At 41.1% G+C, this 11,368-nt stretch overlaps 1 protein-coding gene across 2 annotated transcripts in view; it reads left to right on the top strand.

Annotated features, from left to right (window-relative positions):
- The window catches only part of AIG1 (androgen induced 1), a 233,520-nt gene that overhangs the window by 94,788 nt on the left and 127,364 nt on the right, over nt 1–11,368 (top strand). The gene's annotated exons all lie outside the window — the stretch shown is intronic.

The following is an 11,368-nucleotide window of genomic DNA, read 5'->3' as shown; positions in this document are numbered from 1 at the left end:
TTTAAAGGATGGGAAGGGCGTGTTTGAAGTGGATGAAGGTAAGTAAGAAAACAGTTTCCCAAACCAACAGACTGTTCACTCGGGCAAGGAGAAGCACTGTTGTTACTCTGGCTTGTTTCTTAGTTGCAAAAGTAGACTGTGAACATTTCTCTAATGCTGATTATAATTTTAAAGCATTGTCAATGGAGTAAATACACTTTAAAAGCAATAAGTAAATAAATATTTAAACTCTAGAAAAATTGCAGACTCTCAGTGATGCTATAACAGGAAAAAACCAACAAGACAGTCTCAGCTTATTGAAGACCTAATTAATGTTTATAAAGTGCTTTTGAGAATGCCAAGCACGGCAGAAGGTTAGGATATTATTATTATCCCACAGATCTTTAAGCAGACATGACCTAAATGTTCTTCTAATCACAAGAGACAAAAAAATAAATCAGGAGACAAAAAAATAAATCCCACCTCTCATCATGCTTGATTTGTCAGTTGTTCTTGTTATATGTAACTGATCCTCAAGAGAACCTTAATTTAGGCAAATGTTTATTCTGTTCAATATTACTTTGACATTTGGTAATTACCAAAGTTTTTGTACATCTGTCTTTCCCAGAAAAGAAGGCATTAAATACTGCTTGGATGATCATTGGTTTTGCAGGAACTCAAATTTGACATTATTCTTTTGGTACATAATACAACTTATAGAAATTTTCCTTTTCTGGGATAAAAAGATTATGCATTTCATGACCCATGGAGTCTGCCACCCTGATATTGGATATTTCATAGAATAAGTTGTTGGCTGAAAGAAGACCTTCTTTTTCATATGAAAAAACTACCTTTCTCAATTTTCACAATATATTCTAAAGTAACTAGAAGATATCTGAAAATTTTCAAAAGTAAAAGTAAGACTGGAGCAGAGGTCAGGAGTTTCTTGGGAACTTCTTTCCTAGGCTCCCAATGGACCTCCCAAAGAAAACAAATAAGACCCCAAAGAACAAGAAGGAGAGCTACATCCACAGTGAGGCAGATACTTTCAGAATTATTGAATACTGTTCTCGTCCATAAGCTTTTCTCGTGTCAAATTTTACTGATTTTAGCTTCTTCCATTGTGAATTTTCATTTGTGGTCATTAGTTCTACCAAGCCCAATGCTCCTGTGTTAGATATTGCCCGTCTAAAGTTTGACATGAAGATTTGATTATTCTGTCTCTTTTAAATCAGTAATGGATTTTAAGGTATTTTATTTTAGCTTTTGTCAATTTTCATTCTCATTTTTTATTTCACCTGGAAATATTGTAAATTGAGAAAATGTATTCTTTTAAATGATGTTTGAGAAACCTTTGAACAAGTTTGTGAGGCAGAGACGAAGAGGGTTTTCTGGTTCCACATATGAGGAGCTTGGAAGTTGCAACTCCATCATCACAGGTAAAAAGCTAAACAGATTGAAAAAATCAACAACTCTTCTTGGATCCATATGAGAAGGGAGAACATAGAGCAAACCACTGCCCCAAGGTTAGAGAGACAGACAAGCAAATACAGAGAATTACAACTAAACTGGAGCAGAGTCTCCTGAGTGGGAACCAGCACCCGGGGAGGGAAACCTGAATGGTAATTGATGGATTACTGGAGGCTCAGAGAGGACAACCTGAGAGTGAGAAAGTCCAGGGTGGCCCAGGCGTAGAGAGGTTCCCACAATATTGTGAGATTACCTGCAGGAGCTCAACCAGATTCCCACAATAAGTTTCAGAGAAACATCCCCACATGCTTCCAGCAGAGGGAAGAGAAAAGGAACCATTGTGAAATACATAAGAACACTCAGCTCTTAACAAAGCCTGACCTTAATGGAAACTAGTTAACCAGAGTCTAACCTGCTGAGGTATCATGAGAGCCTAACTGACCTGGAAGGAGGGACATACCCAACTCCAGCTGGCTCTAGCCTTCCTGTCCTACCTGAGGGGGAAAAAACCCCCAAGAAACACTTGGGAAGTTCATAGTCCAGAGGCCCAGTCTCACTAAAAGACTAAGTCCTAATCATAGGACTGTAGAACACTTTTCCTCCTTTGACACCTCACCACCATATTACTAAAGGCCTTTTATAGGAGTTCCTTTTACTCAGTACATCATGTCCGGCTATCAAAAAAAAAAATCACAAGGCATACCAAAGACAACAAACACAATTAGAAGAGACAGAGCAAGCATCAGAACCAGACATGGCAGGGATGTTGGAATTATCAGACTGGGAATTTAGAACAACTATGGTTAATATGCTAAGGGAAAAAGTAGGCGTCATGCAAGAACAGATGGGCAATGTAAGCAGAGAGATGAAAATCCTAGGAAAGAACCAAAAAGAAATGCTAGCAATAAAAAACAGTGTAACAGAAATAGAGAATGCCTTTGGTGGGCTTATTAGTAGACTAGACACAGCTGAGGAAAGACTTCTGAGCTAGAAAATATATCAACAGAATCCTCAAAAACCAAAAGGCATAAAGAACAAAGACTGAAAAAGCAGAACAGACATCCAAGAACTATGGGATAACTACTGAAGGTGTAACAGATGCATGATGGGATTACCAGAAGGAGAAGAAGGAGAAAGAAACAGAAGAAATATGACTGAGAATTTCCCTCAAATTAATCTTAAACCACAAATCCAGGAAGCTCAGCGGACACCAAACAGGATAAATGCCAAAACAAATCAAAACAAACAAACAAAAAACCCTACGCCTATGCGTATCACTTTTAAACTACAGAAAATCAAAGGTAAAGAAAAAGTCCTGAAAGAAGCAAGAAAGAAGAGGAGGAGATAGAGAGGCTAGGATGGGGAAAGGGAAAAGATAGGGAGAAGAGAAAAGGAAAGGAGGGAACATCATGGGTGAGAAGAGAAATGGCCATGACAAGGAGGGAGATCGAATAGGAGTTGAGAAAGAGGAAGACCGGGGTGGGGGGGAAGGGAATTAAAAATGTCCCAGGGTAAAGAAGACACAATGTCACAGCCAAACCACACAGTTTGAAACACCATATCTCCTTCATAGCTGCTTGAGCTTTGGGGATTAATTTTTCTCTCTTCAGTGCCTGGCACAGTCCTTGGCATAGTATAGGTACTCAATAATCATTTGACGAATCAGTAGATGTTAGTAGATTGAGCTGGCCTCCTTTCTGTTCCTTGAGCACACCAAGCACTCTGCTTGTCTTGGAATGCTCTCCACCAGAGATCTGCTTAACTCACTTCCTCCCCCCCTCAAATCCTTGCTCAGTGGCACTTTCTCAGTAAGGCTTATGCTGAGTAGCCTATTAGGCCCCGAAGCCACCCCATCCCCCCGGAATCCCCGTACCTTTCTCCTTATCCCCCTCATGGCACTTACTGCCTTTGACATATTATATGCTTTTATTTATATGTTGTGTTTAGAGCTTATTGTCCATCTCCTTCGTCTAGAATTTAATTTCCACGAAGGCAGGGATCTTTGTTTTAGTGACTGATTTATCCCTAGCACCTGGAACAGTACCTAATTTATTGCATGAATGAATCGACTTTATCAATATTCTGTGTCTGCATTTTCTCTTGTTCTCTTTCACCCCACTCTTTCTCGTTTCCCCTCCATAATTGTTGACAGAGAATGCAACCCCAAACCATTCACTTTTTTCCTACCTTGTATTGTACTTCACTTTTCAAATTCAGCTGCACTGCAGCCAAATCTTGCATGCACGGCCTGCTGTCCCCCCAGCGGGGCTTATTGGTTGTACATATATTGTTTCTCTTACCTGAAAAGGCCAGAATTGATGTCTGAAGAACACACCATGGGTCCTTGGAACATCTAAGAGCTACAGGCCAGATAAGTAATAGCCTGGATCAAATGTATTGAAAAGCTCTTCCATATATTGATTGCTTTATTTGGGTATTTTTTCTCTAGGGTAATAGCCAGATGGCTTTTTAAAGTAACTTCCTGCCATCACAAATTCCTTTGTAGAACTGATTTTCCATGCAAGGGTAGAATTCAAGGCTAATATTACTTGGCTTATACTCTGCCCTTTTTCTTGCTACATTTAATAGATGAGCAGGCCCAGCAGTAGTGTGAGTTCATCAGAAGGTCTATAAATTATATTCAGATATTTTGGGGTCAGCAAAACCCAAAGAGTGGTTTACTCAAGTTTTCTTACCCCTAATCCTTAAATCCATAGATATTTCAAAGTAAACTTCATTCATATGTTTCCCATTCATCTGCCCTTAGCTCTTCATAGTTGGGGGACGGGTGGGGACAGGCAGGCAGGTGTTGTCCTGGGAACTGGCTTCCTTCTTCACTACCACAGACAGATCATTCATTAGCCACAAACTTAACTCCTTGGCAGAAGTCCATCCCTATATCCTTTCCAGTTCCCTTTTAATTGAAGTTCCAACCTCAGCAAGCATCAGTGATGGCTGCCAAAGAAAGTGAAGTGGGAGAGAAGCTGCACTTTCTGCCACAGAGGCACAGAATGCCAGAATCTTGGACTTGAGAAGTGACTCTAAAGATCATCTGGTCCATACACCATGTGATACTTGAATCACTTGAACAATATAATGGCAAATTCAGTCTCTGCTTGAGCATCCCTGATGATGGAGCTTCAGTAGTAGACCAAGACCATGGGGTCTTCAGCTTAGGAAAGACTCTCATAAGGAACTGAGCCTTCCATTCTTTTTAAGTCCAAATCTGCCCAGTCCCTTCATCCATTGTTCAAGATGGAAACACCAGTCCTATTTGTTCTCCTCATGTTCTCTTCCAAAAGGGTCTCACTCTCCCTCATGACTTCAGTCTCTGCCCTACAAGAGTTATTCCCAAGTCTTTACTTCCTGGTCCAGTGTCTCATAGGGCATCACACTCTGCATTTGACACAAGGACCTTGAGATAAACATATTGAAACAACCTCATTAACCCCTCCTCTAAATCTTGTAACCCCATCTTGCATCTCCATCTCAATAATGGCAAGATGCATCTAAAAGCTCCTTTTCACCAGACCCCTCAGAGCTAGTTGGCAAGCCATATCGTGTATACCTCCAAAGTACCTGTCGAGTCTACCCCAGCCTCCTGACCTCCACCATCCTTGCTTTGGTTCAAGGCTTCATCATCACTCAACTGAACTGAGGCAACAAGCTCAATTCATCTCTCTCCTCCCCACTGTCTCATCACCAGACCTGTCTCCGCACTGCTGCCTCAGTTACTTTTCTAGAAGAACTGAAGGTCTGATGCCCCCTTCCTGCATTTCTTTCTCAGACACCACCTATGAGTGAAGCAGTCCAGAGGCTCCTCGGCATCTGAGTAGGTCTTCTCACTGCACTCATGACACTTTGTTTATACACCTATGTTTTCTCTCATCACATTGTTTGGTTACTGTTCAGTTACTTGCTTACTCCTCCAATTGGCTATGAGGCCATAAAGGACAACAAAATTTTTTATCCTTTCCTCCAAAACCTAGCATAGTGTCTGGGATTAAGTGCACACTCAGTAAACATTTACTGAGGAAATGGTATACACACCCTTCATCACACTGTCTCCCCTGAGCAGGCTTCAGCTTGTCTGGATGTGTCTTCACACTTTCACATGACTTGGCAGGTGCGGTCGTCCTTGCGTGTTAGTGTTGTCCAAGCTTCCATTAACTTTTTCGGCAGTTTCACTGTTCTCTACACTAAAGCTTCCACATCATTCTTACCTGACCAGTGTGGTTAAGCTAAGATTTAAAGTTGTTGTTTTTGTTTTTCCACAAATTGCAGGACCCTAAGACGTATTCCTAGGGAATTCCAGCTTGTTAAATGCAGTGCCAATACGGGATGGGCTCTGGGGAAGCTGCAGGACTAAGAACTTGAGGATCATTGAATGGATATACTGGGGGTTAATAAAATGATGTATTCTTTGTTTTGAATTGCGGTGCCTAAGTTTGTGTCATTGAGTTGAAGCTGCTTTGGAGACAACACTCTGAGTCAAGTCAGTAACAACATGATTGATTTTTCAGAGCAGTAAATTATAACCACGTTGTAACTGTGCGTGGAGAGGATGGTTGATTCCTAAGGTCAAGACAGGTATTTAGATGATGATGACATACGTGGTGGCAGACAGGAAGAGCAGGCAGCAGTAACTGTTACTGAAAATGACGTCCACTTGTCCAAGCTCACCCCGCTGGCGAGGGGACTAGCTGGGAGTAGAATGCTGAGCTGCCTGACCCCACGGCACTTACCCTACCGAGGGCCTCTCTCCATGGAGCTTTAACATCGAGTTAAAGAGATGTCTTTCAACATGAATTGTCGTTATAGCTCACAAACATATTTCATCAAGACACTGGTAAACATTCTTGGCATTTTAAATTATTTTCCTTTTCATCTAAGCAAGAGTGATTTTTTTCCTATTGTTCTGCTGTATCCGTATTCAGAGAAGGAGCTTGCGCCTAATGATCTAGTTAAGGTATGTTTTAACCTAAGTGCAAAGATTAGCCCTGATTGGTGGAAATGTTTCCCTTTAATGCAAACTTTTTCATCCTTATCAAATACATTAATTCATGTGATCTGGTAATAGATCTAATTATCTTAGAGGTCCACGTGCTGCTGTTCACATTGCTACTATCTATATGTGTAGGGTAAAAAGATCGATGTTAATAAACATTTCTTTCTATACGTCCTTGTTGCCGCGACCGCACACACAGCAGAATGTCTTTTTTGCTCTATTCTCTTTCTCACACCAGGTTAACTCAAAAAAAGCTGCTCCGTTTCTGTTTGCCGCACTTCAAATAGATGCAGACCTGTGAGCCACCTAGAGAAGGGAACTGAACCAAGTGACCTCCGTAGTTTTCTCCAGTTTTATTATTCTGTGGAAACAGTTCAGTGTATGTGATTTAAGAGGCTAATCAGAATAGCATTCTCTGCCCAACAGTCTTTCTAAATTTCTCTGCCGAGTTCCACTAGTGGGGAATTTAAAGCTTGTGGGAATTCATGAGATTGTAGCCATGGAAGTACATAGCCCAGTGCCCGCCACATAGTAGGCCAAATAAGTGTAAATCCTCTAAAGTAGGACGGGAAAAGATAAGGTAAGGTAAAATAAAATAAAGTAAATCCCTTAGCTAATGATTTCAACTTATCATCATACAGTAAGTAACAAATTAGTGTCAAACTCTGTCTAAAACTTCCAGGGAAGGTGCCCTGGTGGAAATCTTGTATTTGTAGCAACACGGAATTTGTATATACCCCTAACCTAAAAAGTTAATGAAATTCCTTAAAAGCTCATATAAAATGTAAACTATTTATCTTTGGACGTAGACTTCAGACCTTCTTTATTTATTTCTAAGCATTTGCCCTCAGCTGCACTTCTTGAAAAGAACTTTACTTAAACTCAGAATTTGCCTGCTAATATTCACACATATGGCAAATATGAACTGATCAGACCACAGATATTTTGCTGCATTCCATGGTGTCTCATTTATTTGTTTAATTTGCAGCTATAGCAACTAGATTCCACCACTTCAGGCTTTCACACAGACCTACAGTCTGATTAGCTTGGTCAAAGTTTGGCACTCAGCACTGTTCTCAATTGAAGACATATGCACAAACTCACTTACCACATTCTTTAACCCGGCTTTCACACTGGGTAGAGATGTAATATTTGCATAAAAATATGAAAAGCCACCGTCTGCAAGGATAGTAGGCAGCTAAAAGATGCAGCAACCTTCTTTTCTGTAACATTTCAAATCTTCAGGTTTTCTTGGCATGCTTTTCTAAAGCCCATCTGACTCTGAAGCAGGCTGCCTCTCCACAGAAGGCTCACTCTAGCAATGACTAATGGATTGACCTGGTGCCACGCTACTGCTGCTCTATGCATGCTGCTCTGCACAAGACGAGCATTTGGAAATGACCTTGAAACGAAGTTTTGCCAAGTTAGTGAAATATGGGCCTTCAAGGAGTGCCATTTCACCAGCCCTTTCCACAAGGGTATTCATCACATTGTCAAAACTTGGCCCCTTCATTTGGTATTGGTGTACCATGACTGTTGAACGTGCACAAGGAATGATGCTCCCTCTTGATTTTATTAGTTGCACTTTGTAACAGGTTGGAAAAATCAGGTAATGGTGAAAATTGGCTTCCCACTGCTGTTCCTCCTAGGTGTTCCCTTTTCAAACATTTGCTGAAAGAAGGGAAGATGCTTAAAGGATCCAACAGTAAGTGGGGAGATGGGAACTTAAAATGGAGGGTTAGCTGCAAACGGGGATGAAGATGCAGGTGGTGGATAAAGAAAGGACAGTAGGAAGAAGTAACTCTCTGTGCTTGAAAATTGCCCAGTTGATATGATTCCATTTCATTGGATTTAGACTCCAGGCAGGGAACGATTCATTTATCTCAGTTTGCGCACCCATATTGTAATCTGTTGCAGTTGTTTAAAAATGTTCAGCGATGTTGACATCAGTTGTTGCTATACGGATTTCCGTTTTACTGAGTGGTGTGTTTTAAGTCAGTGCCCAATGTCTCCTTTTGATTGCACTTCTCATGCTGGTGAAGTTGGCTGACATTTCAGGCTCTGGATAATGAAGCTGTGCTTTAACCTTATTTGGAAGTCAGTGATCAGGCTGCTGGATTGGTATGACTTGGAAAGGTCCCCCTCAGCTTCCCCTCCTGTGACCTCGCTTTGACCAACATGGGACAGTTGCAACAGTCCAAGGTCAGGGCAGTCAAGGTGGGCTGTTGGAAGGACATTGGGGAACAAGTCATTTCTCTTAATTCATACTTAATTCTCTTAATTCTTCATTATTTCTCTGAAGCCAGCTCTCAGATTTTTATGCAAAATCAGATTCTATACTTCTTTTTAAAAAAGAAGAAGAAAAGACCATTCAACCCCTCTAGAGTTCCCTGAGGAGACTGTAAAAGACCTCTGGCCAGTCTCATTTTTTTTTTTTTTTTTTTTTTGCGGTACGTGGACCTCTCACTGTTGTGGCCTCTCCCGTTGCAGAGCACAGGCTCCGGACGCACAGGCTCAGCGGCCATGGCTCACAGGCCCAGCCGCTCCACGGCATGTGGGATCTTCCCGGACCGGGGCACAAACCCGTGTCCCCTGCATCGGCAGGTGGACTCTCAACCACTGTGCCACCAGGGAAGCCCCAGTCTCATTTTTTAAATGCTGATAATCCTCCCTAAGCAATCCTGGGAAACATACATCTATAAGATCAGGACAACACACTGTCAACAGCAACTTCCCAGAACATTCCTTGTTACTTCATCTGGGATTTTTCAATAAGTAATTTGATATTTCTGTGAGTGTAGACTGGACTCACTAAAATGAAGGCATTTTTTCCTTATAAGCTCAAGCCTTCCAGACTCATCATTTTGTAGAGTTACATAAGTAAGCCATACAACTAAGCTAAAAGTCTAAATTATAGAATATAACTAGTGCAACACACCTTCTACAGCGACTTATGTTAAAACCAGTAATGCATTTGCAAAACAGTTTTTGCATGCAGCAGTTTTATATTGAAATCAAGTTTGGTGATTTCATTAGATTTTACTAAGTGTCATATGCTAAATTATTTGCTTGTGAATTTTCTTTCTCCCCAGTTGCCTGTATTTGGAAAGTTTGCTTGAATAGTTCTGGCATAGGAAACTCAGAAAGATTCCTTTATCTTATCCTGTTTTCTTTGTCTGTATTTAGGAAGGTTTGCTTTAAATTGCAGTTACTACCTTTTTTTTTTTTTTCCACTTTTCAGTATTTTAAAATGGAGAACATAATTTGCCAAATAGCCCTCATTCCTAATATAAAGCTCTCTCATATTAACATGACTGATTTTTAGTGTATTTCCTAAAACATCTCTCAACTTCTTAAATGAAGTAGGACTGAAAAACATGAATAAAAGACTGAAGGAGGAAAGATAAAAGGAGAGGGAAATGCAGCAGGGAACATCACCCATCAGGAACACTGTGACCTCTGGTATTCAACATCATAGATCACAGACCATAGGGACCAAGAGCCAGAGTAAAAAAGAGAGGCCCCGGCCAAAGAGCTTTTGATCACCGAGAATCCTCGTGTCGCTGTTTTGCTGACTTCAGCACACAGCACTGCCTTTCTCCTCCCGATGGTATTTTTCATTTATCTTTTCAGTAAACATCTTAGGTCTGAGGAAGCAGGGAGCTTATCACTATTCAATATAAGTCAGATAACACCTTCACCTTTAATCTATAGTCACATTCTCACCATCCTATTGATTAGAATCACATGAGATTACTTATGTGTACGTGAACAGAATGTAAAGCATTTTCTTGTGAAAAATGTATTGATCTATTCTGCATTCCCCCATAGCTCCCTTCAGCTGAACAGGGGCCTGCTCTCCAAAGGTGGGGACTTTCTCAACCTTTATTCTAACATGATGGCTCTTGGTCTTCTTTTCTGTTGTGGCTTTTATCATTGCAGAATCTCTCTCAAATGTTTTCTATGTACCTTCATATATATTTATACTAGCACACACAGTTAAAAGAACTATGATCCTGTATTGGTCAGGGTTCTCCAGAGAAACAGAATCAGTAGGATGTGTGTATATAACAACGAATTGGCTCACGAAACTATGGAGGGTGAAAAGTCCCAAGATCTGAAGCTGCAAACCCAGGAGAGCCAATTATATAGTTTCAGTCCAAGTCCAAAGGCTTGAGAACCAGAAGAGCTGATGGTGTAGGTTCTAGTCCAAGTCTGAGTCCAAAGGCAGGAGAAGACCAATGTTTCAGCTAGAAGACAGTTAGGCAGAGAGAGCAAATTCTCCCTTCCTCAGCCTTTTATTCTATTTAAGGCCTACAGTAGATTTGGACATAGCCCATCCCCATTGAGGAGGACAATCTGCTTTACTCAGCCTACTAATTCAAATGCTAATCTCATCCAGAAACACCTTCACAGACACACCCAGAGTAATGTTTAACCAAATACCTGGGCACCCCGTGGTCCAGTCAAGTTGACCCATAAAATTAACCATTACAGATCCCCGTTGAAAACTCCTCTTTCCCTTTAAAAACAACTTCACTTTTAGAGGTCTTGAATAATGCTTTCTTCTTTCTGTGCCGTTAAAACTGCACTAATGTTGGTCAGCCAGGTTGACTTAGGTCTCGTGCTCAGAGACCAACCAATGAATGCTGACCGATTCAGTCTGCGATGGGACCCATGCATCATCTGTATTTTTTTTTAATGCTCCTTCACGTGGTTCTGAAGCACAGTCAAGTTGGAGAGCCCTTGAATTCATGGGTATCTAGGCTTCCTTGAGGTTTGAGGAAAGTGGTTGATGGAAGAACACAAAGAGGGAAGTCACCGTGGTGATGGCTGGAGCTGAGCTGAGCGGAGGACACGGCAAAGAGACAAACCTGGGTAAACGTGCATGACCAGGTCAACCTAACCATT

Source organism: Orcinus orca, chromosome 12, assembly GCF_937001465.1.
Source record: "Orcinus orca chromosome 12, mOrcOrc1.1, whole genome shotgun sequence".
NCBI classification, from domain to species: domain Eukaryota; kingdom Metazoa; phylum Chordata; class Mammalia; order Artiodactyla; family Delphinidae; genus Orcinus; species Orcinus orca.
Note: the sequence above shows the minus strand (reverse complement) of the source record. Positions and strands in the feature narration are given on the sequence as shown.